The sequence below is a fragment of the Castor canadensis genome, chromosome 14 (genome assembly GCF_047511655.1).
Source record: "Castor canadensis chromosome 14, mCasCan1.hap1v2, whole genome shotgun sequence".
Lineage (NCBI taxonomy): Eukaryota > Metazoa > Chordata > Mammalia > Rodentia > Castoridae > Castor > Castor canadensis.
In genome coordinates this window covers 44085555-44101467 of record NC_133399.1, presented here as the reverse complement: position 1 = coordinate 44101467, position 15913 = coordinate 44085555, and positions in this window count along the sequence as shown.

The following is a 15913-nucleotide window of genomic DNA, read 5'->3' as shown; positions in this document are numbered from 1 at the left end:
ATGCTTCAATGATACATACATGCTAAGGGACCCAGGGCTCATGAACTCGTCCTCAACTCAGTCACTGCTAGAAGCGGGGGTATGGGAGTTGTTTATCTCACAGAGAAAGATCTCTGATCAAACATGCTCCTTAACTCACCTGAGTTTGTGGAATCTGAAATTCCAGTGGAACAGAAACCATGTGGTAATTTCCTGATAATCTGTGTCACTGCATAACTTTCTTTTTATCTGTAAATTAGAAAAACAAGAATTTTCAATGGAATTTGATTCAGCCACAATAAAGAATGAGATTTTATCCTTTGCAGAGAAATGGATGGCAATGGAGATTATCTTAAGTGAAATTAGCCAGGTTCTGAAACCAAACACTGCATGTTTTCTCTCAGATGTAGAATATAGGCCCAATAAATATACAAAGAGTGCTATGAAAAACAACTCAATCTGACGGGGAGTCCCTAATGGGAGGGAGAACATTTCAAAGAACGAAGTTAAGAATGTGAATACGGTCGGTTGATGTATTTTCTATACATCAAAAATGGAAGGGGAATAAAGTAAAAAGGACAACAGGAAGGGATGAAACAATTAGGATCATAAGACGTATGTACATGGAAATGTCACAGTGAAACTCCCTATAGACCCATCTTAAACAAAAAAATATCATTTTTTTTCAAAAGAAGAAAACAGACCCAGTCCCACCAAACACAAACATATAAACTAATAAAAAACACAACACAAGAAAGTAAACCTGGTCTTGTCTCGCGGTTAGTTACATTGGGAGCAGGGAGGATTATTAGTAAATGGTTGTGAGGGTGAATAGGATGGAAATATTGTGTACTCATGTATGAAAATGGAAACATGAGACCTGTGAAACTATTCCAGGAATAGGGAGGGAGATAATAAAGGAAAATGATGGAAGGGATGATTTTAACTATGACATAGTGTAAAAAACTTTTGTAAATGTAACAACATATACCCAGTACAACAGTACTCAATAAACAATATTTCAAAAAAGAAAAACCATACCACTCCAGCACACCTTCTGTGCGTTGAGTATTTTCAACAGAGGCTTGTGGAAAATATTTGCAAGAGCTGGTTTGAACTGCGATCCTCCTGTTTCTACCTGCTGAGGTGAGAGAAATGCAGGTATACGTCACGGGCAAACAGCCCAAATTTCTGGTACATTACTATGGGTTTTTTATCACATACCGATCCATTCCTAAACAATATAGTGATTGGTGTTGGATGGTTTGGCTCTGTTTATTCTTTTCGGGGTTCACTGTACTTCTTTAATCTAAAGATTTATGGAAGTTTGACAGGAGGTGTTGCTAAAAGGGTAGAGCAACTGCTTTGCAAGTGTAAAGCATTGAGTTTCAACGCCAGTATTACCAGTCCCAACAGTTCCACCAAAACCAAAAAAGTTTATGAAGATCTCTACTGAGGAATGGTATCACCCGATCCTAGGATGCTCAGGTCACCCGTGTGCTCAGGCCACGTGTGCCCCGTATATCGAGGACCCAAATAAAAGAGAAGTCTTCCACACGAGACAGTGGCACCTACCTCCAGCTTCTCCATGCTTGGCTGGCTGCGCTACCATAGCAAGAGGCCAGGCAGGAGCTGCCTCGGGAATGTGTATGTTGCAGTGGCTGGGATCCCACTGTGACATCACAACCAAGTCTGTCCTGATTGGTCAGACCACGTAAGCACTGCCTCTATGGCCCCTCTCCCTTCAGTCTCCAGCCATTTGTGTGGCAGTTTCCTGGCAAGAACTTGTGATCTGGGAATTGCTTTTCTCCTCCACGTTCCCTCCTCAGATCATTCAAGGTTCAACTGGCATGACATTTCTGACTTCTTCCAAACTACTCCCAATCTGGACCCCACACTTTGGAGGACAGGAAGGCTTTCACCTGGTGAGTACACAAACACCTCAAGCCCTTTGAAGGTAAATAAGCCAGGAAAACTCCCTGAACCTTGGATGAGGCAACTTCCTTCTCAGAACTACATCTCCCATCATCTGGGAGGGTATTCCCTTAACTGACCCAAAATATCACAGAGTGAGGACCTGGGGCTGTCTTCCAGCCTACAGTGTTCCTCACTTGAACAAAACACGCAAAAGCACACACTGGCTGCCAAGAGCCTCAAGGTCACCACAAGAATTCACTTCCTAACGACACAGAAATTACTTCACTTTGATCTGAGAAGTACACAGGCACACACACGCTATAGCCAAGGAATGCTTAGGGTTCTCTAGTGACTGAAATGCTTACCACCTCTCGGAAGAATGGCAGATTTCAGGAACACCACAACCTATGGAATAAACATGAAACTCTCAGGAAGGACATTCAAATCTGCAATGGTTCTCTGAGGGACATCACAGTTCACCTTTCATTCATGGAACCCAAGACATAAAGTCAGTGCCACACAAGGCTGTTCCTCAAGTGACTTGGGGAAGGAACCTATATTCTACCAACCAGTGTTGGGAAACTAAACAACAAACATCCCACACACACTCACACACAGAGAATGAGTGACATACTAATATTTATCTTGTATGTGAATTTCTTACATTCTATGGAGTTAATTACAACTTTGTGCAAGACCAGAAGTCATAGAACATCACCCAGCCTTGTTCGTTCCATCTATTTCCTCAACGTTAATGATAGATTTTGATTCAAAGACACTTCTGCATGCCTAAGCAGCGGATACACTCAAAGAGTGTGAAACAATTGGTAATATGAGAATTTATGACAAATAGCAAAGAAATTAATACATGAACAAATGAGAAATATTAAGCACACAGACAAAGACAGACACATACACACAAGAAAGGCACACAGAAAGGTAGACACAGACACCCAGGAACCTGGCCTCTATTCAACGCAAGTCGAATGTTATCTGCAAAGGCTGAAATCCTGGCGTTACCCTACTGAGGCGACACTTTAAGCACTTTAGGAAGGATCAAACTTAGAAAAACCCAAGAAGTGACATCAGTTCCAACATTGTCCTTGGAAGGAAGACATACTACCACCATTATGCCAAGGAACAACTAAAGGCTAATCGAGAGTCAGTGTCCAAAGCCATCACTTGAACTCAAATCACTTCTAGCAGGGTAACGAGGCACATACATATATGCATCACGATAGCCTCACATACCCTGCACATATTCAAGGATCCCTGAATCTTTCCTCCTCAGTGAATTGATTACAGTTTACCTAGGGAGTAACAACACAGAGAAAAACCCAAAATTACTGCCTTCCGAAGGAGCATTCCTGACTGGCATTATTAGGAACACAGCATCCACGGACAATGATCCAGGAACTATTTTCAACCACACATGCGGCCCCACACACAAACACACCCACACAATGAATGTGACCCATGAATATTAACTACTTTGTGGAAGTCAATTTCTGGGCTTTCATCAAAAAAAAGTACCTTTCAGCAGAACCCATACTTATGAACACCTGGAAACACCGGTGAATGAGGTGAATTCCTTCCAACCTTCACTGCCTGTGCTTTGATGTACTCTGCAGACCAGAGAAGAATTTATATCAGATCAACAGGTGTCTGTGCTGTGCCTCCATGGAACCTTTTCCTCCCTTGCCAGTCCACTAGAACCACACCTTGAGATGACGTGGTGAGGAATAGAAGCAGAAACCAAGGCTCCAGAATGGGGAAATCTTTGCCAGGTATACATCTGACTGAAATCAATACCGAGAATATACTCAAAAACTAAATTCCCGTAAAAATCAGTGACCCAATGAAGAAATACACAAATGAACTTAACAGAGCTTGTTCCAAGGCAGAAGTCCAAAGGACCTACAACTACATAAAGAAATGCTCACCATCGCTCGTCAGAAAGAAAACAAAAATGAAAACCATACCAAGATTCCAAACCACTCCCATTGTAATGGCTATCAAGAATACAAACAACTAATGTTTTCAAGGATGTCTAAAAAAAAGGAACCCTCATATGCAGTTAGTGGGAATGCAAATTAGTACAACAACTGTGGAAAACAATATGGAGGCTTCTCGAAACTCAAAGTAGAATTGCTGTGTGATCCAGCATTATCATTCATAGGGATATACCTGAATGAATGCAAGCCAGGTAACAAGACAGACACCTGCACATCCATGTTTACTGCAGCATTACTCACAACAGCTAACATATGTAAACAGCCAAGATGCCTCACAACTGATACATGGATCCAAAACTGTGGCATTTACACACAATGGAATTTTATTCAGCCTTAAATATGCATGAAATTTTGTTGTTTGCAGGTAAATGGATGGAACTAGAGAACATCACCTTAAGTTAAATTAGTCAGGTTGGGGAAACCAAAGGCCACATGTTTTTTCTCACACATGCACTAGAGACCTGACACACATACAAGCAGTAGTATGAACAACAGGTCTAAGGGGAGCTCATTTATGAGAGAGAGAGGGTAAAAGGAGGAGGTTAACCAGGTCAATATGGTTGTTGTACTTTCTGTAGAGGAATGCAGAATTTTAAAAACTTTTGAAACTACCATAAGAAGGAGAATAAAGTAGAAAAGCAAAAAATAGAGGGAATGACCCAATTTGTGTTATAACGTGTACATATATATATATATGCATAGAGCTATATATGTATGAGCAAATGTCACAATGAAACATCCCGAATAGCTATCTTAATTAAACAAACAAAAACGTGCGGGTCACCAGTGGCTCACACCCGCAGTCCCTGTGACTCAGAAGGGAGAGATAAGGAAGATCTTGGTTCAAACACAGCTTGGGCAAATAGTTTGCAAGACCCTGTCTCAGAAACACCTATCACAAAAAAACGGCTGGTGAACTGCCTCAAGGTAGAGTCCCTGAGTTCAAGCCCCAGTTCTGCTCCCCACACTAAAACAAAATAAACACAAAAAGGGATTTTTGGTAACAGAAATGGAAAATAGGTCCTGTATAGGGAGTTGTTACTTGTGGGAGGGGTGAGGATATAAGGAAAGGGTGTAGGATATGGTATAAATATTATATACTCATGTATGAAAATGGAAAAACGAGACGTGATGAAACTATTCCAGGAATACGGTGAGAGAGAATAAAGGAGAATGTGGAGGGATGAATTCAACTATGGCATATTATAAGAACTTTGGCAAAAGTCACAATGTACCCCCACTACAGTAAGTTTGTTAAAACTCAGGAATGGAAAAAAGTGTTTTTAATCATTGTGTTCATTTCACTGACCTTCACAGACAGAAGTTACACAACCAAACTGAATCGGCCAGGTTTCCCACAAACTAACACCCAAATGACTGACTATGCATGTTAGTTCTCATGACCTCATACCTCCACACAAACATTATAGCACTGACATCACACTCACATCACCCAACAGCAGATGTGAGGAACAGAGCCCTGTGCTCCAAACACCTCTGAAAATAGCTGCACCAGCACAGGTAATCATTCAAACTCTCTGCATACATTTCCCTATCAAATAAGAAGGTTGGTCTAAATGACATATAAGGTCAGTTTGGCTTCTCCTATTCTACTAACATTTTGGGTCACTTTTGCTCAACTGGGCACTTCCCAAATGCCTGACCCACAGAAAATGAGTGAATTATGTTTTCTTGTTTACTATGCTAAAAGTTGGAGGAATTTGTTACACACATATAGGTAACTAACACATGGAAGATGACAGGCCCATCTGCTAACTACTGGTGGCATCCAAGAGGCCTCCATAAACTCAGGGGCTTACACTGAAAGCCCAGGGGCATCTTGACATCTGCCCTGCAATAAAGCATCTATGGCCTCTGCAAAAATCCTACCAGTGCATTTGCTGGGGTGCTGACAAACAATGTTTCAATGATACATACATGCTAAGGGACCCAGGGCTCATGAACTCGTCCTCAACTCAGTCACTGCTAGAAGCGGGGGTATGGGAGTTGTTTATCTCACAGAGAAAGATCTCTGATCAAACATGCTCCTTAAATCACCTGAGTTTGTGGAATCTGAAATTCCAGTGGAACAGAAACCATGTGGTAATTTCCTGATAATCTGTGTCACTGCATAACTTTCTTTTTATCTGTAAATTAGAAAAACAAGAATTTTCAATGGAATTTGATTCAACCACAATAAAGAATGAGATTTTATCCTTTGCAGAGAAATGGATGGCAATGGAGATTATCTTAAGTGAAATTGGCCAGGTTCTGAAACCAAACACTGCATGTTTTCTCTCAGATGTAGAATATAGGCCCAATAAATATAGAAAGAGTGCTATGAAAAACAACTCAATCTGACGGGGAGTCCCTAATGGGAGGGAGAACATTTCAAAGAACGAAGTTAAGAATGTGAATACGGTCGGTTGATGTATTTTCTATACATCAAAAATGGAAGGGGAATAAAGTAAAAAGGACAACAGGAAGGGATGAAACAATTAGGATCATAAGACGTATGTACATGGAAATGTCACAGTGAAACTCCCTATAGACCCATCTTAAACAAAAAAATATCATTTTTTTTCAAAAGAAGAAAACAGACCCAGTCCCACCAAACACAAACATATAAACTAATAAAAAACACAACACAAGAAAGTAAACCTGGTCTTGTCTCGCGGTTAGTTACATTGGGAGCAGGGAGGATTATTAGTAAATGGTTGTGAGGGTGAATAGGATGGAAATATTGTGTACTCATGTATGAAAATGGAAACATGAGACCTGTGAAACTATTCCAGGAATAGGGAGGGAGATAATAAAGGAAAATGATGGAAGGGATGATTTTAACTATGACATAGTGTAAAAAACTTTTGTAAATGTAACAACATATACCCAGTACAACAGTACTCAATAAACAATATTTCAAAAAAGAAAAACCATACCACTCCAGCACACCTTCTGTGCGTTGAGTATTTTCAACAGAGGCTTGTGGAAAATATTTGCAAGAGCTGGTTTCAACTGCGATCCTCCTGTTTCTACCTGCTGAGGTGAGAGAAATGCAGGTATACGTCACGGGCAAACAGCCCAAATTTCTGGTACATTACTATGGGTTTTTTATCACATACCGATCCATTCCTAAACAATATAGTGATTGGTGTTGGATGGTTTGGCTCTGTTTATTCTTTTCGGGGTTCACTGTACTTCTTTAATCTAAAGATTTATGGAAGTTTGACAGGAGGTGTTGCTAAAAGGGTAGAGCAACTGCTTTGCAAGTGAAAAGCATTGAGTTTCAACGCCAGTATTACCAGTCCCAACAGTTCCACCAAAACCAAAAAAGTTTATGAAGATCTCTACTGAGGAATGGTATCACCCGATCCTAGGATGCTCAGGTCACCCGTGTGCTCAGGCCACGTGTGCCCCGTATATCGAGGACCCAAATAAAAGAGAAGTCTTCCACACGAGACAGTGGCACCTACCTCCAGCTTCTCCATGCTTGGCTGGCTGCGCTACCATAGCAAGAGGCCAGGCAGGAGCTGCCTCGGGAATGTGTATGTTGCAGTGGCTGGGATCCCACTGTGACATCACAACCAAGTCTGTCCTGATTGGTCAGACCACATAAGCACTGCCTCTATGGCCCCTCTCCCTTCAGTCTCCAGCCATTTGTGTGGCAGTTTCCTGGCAAGAACTTGTGATCTGGGAATTGCTTTTCTCCTCCACGTTCCCTCCTCAGATCATTCAAGGTTCAACTGGCATGACATTTCTGACTTCTTCCAAACTACTCCCAATCTGGACCCCACACTTTGGAGGACAGGAAGGCTTTCACCTGGTGAGTACACAAACACCTCAAGCCCTTTGAAGGTAAATAAGCCAGGAAAACTCCCTGAACCTTGGATGAGGCAACTTCCTTCTCAGAACTACATCTCCCATCATCTGGGAGGGTATTCCCTTAACTGACCCAAAGTATCACAGAGTGAGGACCTGGGGCTGTCTTCCAGCCTACAGTGTTCCTCACTTGAACAAAACACGCAAAAGCACACACTGGCTGCCAAGAGCCTCAAGGTCACCACAAGAATTCACTTCCTAACGACACAGAAATTACTTCACTTTGATCTGAGAAGTACACAGGCACACACACGCTATAGCCAAGGAATGCTTAGGGTTCTCTAGTGACTGAAATGCTTACCACTTCTCGGAAGAATGGCAGATTTCAGGAACACCACAACCTATGGAATAAACATGAAACTCTCAGGAAGGACATTCAAATCTGCAATGGTTCTCTGAGGGACATCACAGTTCACCTTTCATTCATGGAACCCAAGACATAAAGTCAGTGCCACACAAGGCTGTTCCTCAAGTGACTTGGGGAAGGAACCTATATTCTACCAACCAGTGTTGGGAAACTAAACAACAAACATCCCACACACACTCACACACAGAGAATAAGTGACATACTAATATTTATCTTGTATGTGAATTTCTTACATTCTATGGAGTTAATTACAACTTTGTGCAAGACCAGAAGTCATAGAACATCACCCAGCCTTGTTCGTTCCATCTATTTCCTCAACGTTAATGATAGATTTTGATTCAAAGATACTTTTGCATGCCTAAGCAGCGGATACACTCAAAGAGTGTGAAACAATTGGTAATATGAGAATTTATGACAAATAGCAAAGAAATTAATACATGAACAAATGAGAAATATTAAGCACACAGACAAAGACAGACACATACACACAAGAAAGGCACACAGAAAGGTAGACACAGACACCCAGGAACCTGGCCTCTATTCAACGCAAGTCGAATGTTATCTGCAAAGGCTGAAATCCTGGCGTTACCCTACTGAGGCGACACTTTAAGCACTTTAGGAAGGATCAAACTTAGAAAAACCCAAGAAGTGACATCAGTTCCAACATTGTCCTTGGAAGGAAGACATACTACCACCATTATGCCAAGGAACAACTAAAGGCTAATCGAGAGTCAGTGTCCAAAGCCATCACTTGAACTCAAATCACTTCTAGCAGGGTAACGAGGCACATACATATATGCATCACGATAGCCTCACATACCCTGCACATATTCAAGGATCCCTGAATCTTTCCTCCTCAGTGAATTGATTACAGTTTACCTAGGGAGTAACAACACAGAGAAAAACCCAAAATTACTGCCTTCCGAAGGAGCATTCCTGACTGGCATTATTAGGAACACAGCATCCACGGACAATGATCCAGGAACTATTTTCAACCACACATGCGGCCCCACACACAAACACACCCACACAATGAATGTGACCCATGAATATTAACTACTTTGTGGAAGTCAATTTCTGGGCTTTCATCAAAAAAAAGTACCTTTCAGCAGAACCCATACTTATGAACACCTGGAAACACCGGTGAATGAGGTGAATTCCTTCCAACCTTCACTGCCTGTGCTTTGATGTACTCTGCAGACCAGAGAAGAATTTATATCAGATCAACAGGTGTCTGTGCTGTGCCTCCATGGAACCTTTTCCTCCCTTGCCAGTCCACTAGAACCACACCTTGAGATGACGTGGTGAGGAATAGAAGCAGAAACCAAGGCTCCAGAATGGGGAAATCTTTGCCAGGTATACATCTGACTGAAATCAATACCGAGAATATACTCAAAAACTAAATTCCCGTAAAAATCAGTGACCCAATGAAGAAATACACAAATGAGCTTAACAGAGCTTGTTCCAAGGCAGAAGTCCAAAGGACCTACAACTACATAAAGAAATGCTCACCATCGCTCGTCAGAAAGAAAACAAAAATGAAAACCATACCAAGATTCCAAACCACTCCCATTGTAATGGCTATCAAGAATACAAACAACTAATGTTTTCAAGGATGTCTAAAAAAAAGGAACCCTCATATGCAGTTAGTGGGAATGCAAATTAGTACAACAACTGTGGAAAACAATATGGAGGCTTCTCGAAACTCAAAGTAGAATTGCTGTGTGATCCAGCATTATCATTCATAGGGATATACCTGAATGAATGCAAGCCAGGTAACAAGACAGACACCTGCACATCCATGTTTACTGCAGCATTACTCACAACAGCTAACATATGTAAACAGCCAAGATGCCTCACAACTGATACATGGATCCAAAACTGTGGCATTTACACACAATGGAATTTTATTTAAATATGCATGAAATTTTGTTGTTTGCAGGAAAATGGATGGAACTAGAGAACATCACCTTAAGTTAAATTAGTCAGGTTGGGGAAACCAAAGGCCACATGTTTTTTCTCACACATGCACTAGAGACCTGACACACATACAAGCAGTAGTATGAACAACAGGTCTAAGGGGAGCTCATTTATGAGAGAGAGAGGGTAAAAGGAGGAGGTTAACCAGGTCAATATGGTTGTTGTACTTTCTGTAGAGGAATGCAGAATTTTAAAAACTTTTGAAACTACCATAAGAAGGAGAATAAAGTAGAAAAGCAAAAAATAGAGGGAATGACCCAATTTGTGTTATAACGTGTACATATATATATATATGCATAGAGCTATATATGTATGAGCAAATGTCACAATGAAACATCCCGAATAGCTATCTTAATTAAACAAACAAAAACGTGCGGGTCACCAGTGGCTCACACCCGCAGTCCCTGTGACTCAGAAGGGAGAGATAAGGAAGATCTTGGTTCAAACACAGCTTGGGCAAATAGTTTGCAAGACCCTGTCTCAGAAACACCTATCACAAAAAAACGGCTGGTGAACTGCCTCAAGGTAGAGTCCCTGAGTTCAAGCCCCAGTTCTGCTCCCCACACTAAAACAAAATAAACACAAAAAGGGATTTTTGGTAACAGAAATGGAAAATAGGTCCTGTATAGGGAGTTGTTACTTGTGGGAGGGGTGAGGATATAAGGAAAGGGTGTAGGATATGGTATAAATATTATATACTCATGTATGAAAATGGAAAAACGAGACGTGATGAAACTATTCCAGGAATACGGTGAGAGAGAATAAAGGAGAATGTGGAGGGATGAATTCAACTATGGCATATTATAAGAACTTTGGCAAAAGTCACAATGTACCCCCACTACAGTAAGTTTGTTAAAACTCAGGAATGGAAAAAAGTGTTTTTAATCATTGTGTTCATTTCACTGACCTTCACAGACAGAAGTTACACAACCAAACTGAATCGGCCAGGTTTCCCACAAACTAACACCCAAATAACTGACTATGCATGTTAGTTCTCATGACCTCATACCTCCACACAAACATTATAGCACTGACATCACACTCACATCACCCAACAGCAGATGTGAGGAACAGAGCCCTGTGCTCCAAACACCTCTGAAAATAGCTGCACCAGCACAGGTAATCATTCAAACTCTCTGCATACATTTCCCTATCAAATAAGAAGGTTGGTCTAAATGACATATAAGGTCAGTTTGGCTTCTCCTATTCTACTAACATTTTGGGTCACTTTTGCTCAACTGGGCACTTCCCAAATGCCTGACCCACAGAAAATGAGTGAATTATGTTTTCTTGTTTACTATGCTAAAAGTTGGAGGAATTTGTTACACACATATAGGTAACTAACACATGGAAGATGACAGGCCCATCTGCTAACTACTGGTGGCATCCAAGAGGCCTCCATAAACTCAGGGGCTTACACTGAAAGCCCAGGGGCATCTTGACATCTGCCCTGCAATAAAGCATCTATGGCCTCTGCAAAAATCCTACCAGTGCATTTGCTGGGGTGCTGACAAACAATGCTTCAATGATACATACATGCTAAGGGACCCAGGGCTCATGAACTCGTCCTCAACTCAGTCACTGCTAGAAGCGGGGGTATGGGAGTTGTTTATCTCACAGAGAAAGATCTCTGATCAAACATGCTCCTTAACTCACCTGAGTTTGTGGAATCTGAAATTCCAGTGGAACAGAAACCATGTGGTAATTTCCTGATAATCTGTGTCACTGCATAACTTTCTTTTTATCTGTAAATTAGAAAAACAAGAATTTTCAATGGAATTTGATTCAGCCACAATAAAGAATGAGATTTTATCCTTTGCAGAGAAATGGATGGCAATGGAGATTATCTTAAGTGAAATTAGCCAGGTTCTGAAACCAAACACTGCATGTTTTCTCTCAGATGTAGAATATAGGCCCAATAAATATACAAAGAGTGCTATGAAAAACAACTCAATCTGACGGGGAGTCCCTAATGGGAGGGAGAACATTTCAAAGAACGAAGTTAAGAATGTGAATACGGTCGGTTGATGTATTTTCTATACATCAAAAATGGAAGGGGAATAAAGTAAAAAGGACAACAGGAAGGGATGAAACAATTAGGATCATAAGACGTATGTACATGGAAATGTCACAGTGAAACTCCCTATAGACCCATCTTAAACAAAAAAATATCATTTTTTTTCAAAAGAAGAAAACAGACCCAGTCCCACCAAACACAAACATATAAACTAATAAAAAACACAACACAAGAAAGTAAACCTGGTCTTGTCTCGCGGTTAGTTACATTGGGAGCAGGGAGGATTATTAGTAAATGGTTGTGAGGGTGAATAGGATGGAAATATTGTGTACTCATGTATGAAAATGGAAACATGAGACCTGTGAAACTATTCCAGGAATAGGGAGGGAGATAATAAAGGAAAATGATGGAAGGGATGATTTTAACTATGACATAGTGTAAAAAACTTTTGTAAATGTAACAACATATACCCAGTACAACAGTACTCAATAAACAATATTTCAAAAAAGAAAAACCATACCACTCCAGCACACCTTCTGTGCGTTGAGTATTTTCAACAGAGGCTTGTGGAAAATATTTGCAAGAGCTGGTTTGAACTGCGATCCTCCTGTTTCTACCTGCTGAGGTGAGAGAAATGCAGGTATACGTCACGGGCAAACAGCCCAAATTTCTGGTACATTACTATGGGTTTTTTATCACATACCGATCCATTCCTAAACAATATAGTGATTGGTGTTGGATGGTTTGGCTCTGTTTATTCTTTTCGGGGTTCACTGTACTTCTTTAATCTAAAGATTTATGGAAGTTTGACAGGAGGTGTTGCTAAAAGGGTAGAGCAACTGCTTTGCAAGTGAAAAGCATTGAGTTTCAACGCCAGTATTACCAGTCCCAACAGTTCCACCAAAACCAAAAAAGTTTATGAAGATCTCTACTGAGGAATGGTATCACCCGATCCTAGGATGCTCAGGTCACCCGTGTGCTCAGGCCACGTGTGCCCCGTATATCGAGGACCCAAATAAAAGAGAAGTCTTCCACACGAGACAGTGGCACCTACCTCCAGCTTCTCCATGCTTGGCTGGCTGCGCTACCATAGCAAGAGGCCAGGCAGGAGCTGCCTCGGGAATGTGTATGTTGCAGTGGCTGGGATCCCACTGTGACATCACAACCAAGTCTGTCCTGATTGGTCAGACCACGTAAGCACTGCCTCTATGGCCCCTCTCCCTTCAGTCTCCAGCCATTTGTGTGGCAGTTTCCTGGCAAGAACTTGTGATCTGGGAATTGCTTTTCTCCTCCACGTTCCCTCCTCAGATCATTCAAGGTTCAACTGGCATGACATTTCTGACTTCTTCCAAACTACTCCCAATCTGGACCCCACACTTTGGAGGACAGGAAGGCTTTCACCTGGTGAGTACACAAACACCTCAAGCCCTTTGAAGGTAAATAAGCCAGGAAAACTCCCTGAACCTTGGATGAGGCAACTTCCTTCTCAGAACTACATCTCCCATCATCTGGGAGGGTATTCCCTTAACTGACCCAAAATATCACAGAGTGAGGGCCTGGGGCTGTCTTCCAGCCTACAGTGTTCCTCACTTGAACAAAACACGCAAAAGCACACACTGGCTGCCAAGAGCCTCAAGGTCACCACAAGAATTCACTTCCTAACGACACAGAAATTACTTCACTTTGATCTGAGAAGTACACAGGCACACACACGCTATAGCCAAGGAATGCTTAGGGTTCTCTAGTGACTGAAATGCTTACCACCTCTCGGAAGAATGGCAGATTTCAGGAACACCACAACCTATGGAATAAACATGAAACTCTCAGGAAGGACATTCAAATCTGCAATGGTTCTCTGAGGGACATCACAGTTCACCTTTCATTCATGGAACCCAAGACATAAAGTCAGTGCCACACAAGGCTGTTCCTCAAGTGACTTGGGGAAGGAACCTATATTCTACCAACCAGTGTTGGGAAACTAAACAACAAACATCCCACACACACTCACACACAGAGAATGAGTGACATACTAATATTTATCTTGTATGTGAATTTCTTACATTCTATGGAGTTAATTACAACTTTGTGCAAGACCAGAAGTCATAGAACATCACCCAGCCTTGTTCGTTCCGTCTATTTCCTCAACGTTAATGATAGATTTTGATTCAAAGACACTTCTGCATGCCTAAGCAGGGGATACACTCAAAGAGTGTGAAACAATTGGTAATATGAGAATTTATGACAAATAGCAAAGAAATTAATACATGAACAAATGAGAAATATTAAGCACACAGACAAAGACAGACACATACACACAAGAAAGGCACACAGAAAGGTAGACACAGACACCCAGGAACCTGGCCTCTATTCAACGCAAGTCGAATGTTATCTGCAAAGGCTGAAATCCTGGCGTTACCCTACTGAGGCGACACTTTAAGCACTTTAGGAAGGATCAAACTTAGAAAAACCCAAGAAGTGACATCAGTTCCAACATTGTCCTTGGAAGGAAGACATACTACCACCATTATGCCAAGGAACAACTAAAGGCTAATCGAGAGTCAGTGTCCAAAGCCATCACTTGAACTCAAATCACTTCTAGCAGGGTAACGAGGCACATACATATATGCATCACGATAGCCTCACATACCCTGCACATATTCAAGGATCCCTGAATCTTTCCTCCTCAGTGAATTGATTACAGTTTACCTAGGGAGTAACAACACAGAGAAAAACCCAAAATTACTGCCTTCCGAAGGAGCATTCCTGACTGGCATTATTAGGAACACAGCATCCACGGACAATGATCCAGGAACTATTTTCAACCACACATGCGGCCCCACACACAAACACACCCACACAATGAATGTGACCCATGAATATTAACTACTTTGTGGAAGTCAATTTCTGGGCTTTCATCAAAAAAAAGTACCTTTCAGCAGAACCCATACTTATGAACACCTGGAAACACCGGTGAATGAGGTGAATTCCTTCCAACCTTCACTGCCTGTGCTTTGATGTACTCTGCAGACCAGAGAAGAATTTATATCAGATCAACAGGTGTCTGTGCTGTGCCTCCATGGAACCTTTTCCTCCCTTGCCAGTCCACTAGAACCACACCTTGAGATGACGTGGTGAGGAATAGAAGCAGAAACCAAGGCTCCAGAATGGGGAAATCTTTGCCAGGTATACATCTGACTGAAATCAATACCGAGAATATACTCAAAAACTAAATTCCCGTAAAAATCAGTGACCCAATGAAGAAATACACAAATGAACTTAACAGAGCTTGTTCCAAGGCAGAAGTCCAAAGGACCTACAACTACATAAAGAAATGCTCACCATCGCTCGTCAGAAAGAAAACAAAAATGAAAACCATACCAAGATTCCAAACCACTCCCATTGTAATGGCTATCAAGAATACAAACAACTAATGTTTTCAAGGATGTCTAAAAAAAAGGAACCCTCATATGCAGTTAGTGGGAATGCAAATTAGTACAACAACTGTGGAAAACAATATGGAGGCTTCTCGAAACTCAAAGTAGAATTGCTGTGTGATCCAGCATTATCATTCATAGGGATATACCTGAATGAATGCAAGCCAGGTAACAAGACAGACACCTGCACATCCATGTTTACTGCAGCATTACTCACAACAGCTAACATATGTAAACAGCCAAGATGCCTCACAACTGATACATGGATCCAAAACTGTGGCATTTACACACAATGGAATTTTATTCAGCCTTAAATATGCATGAA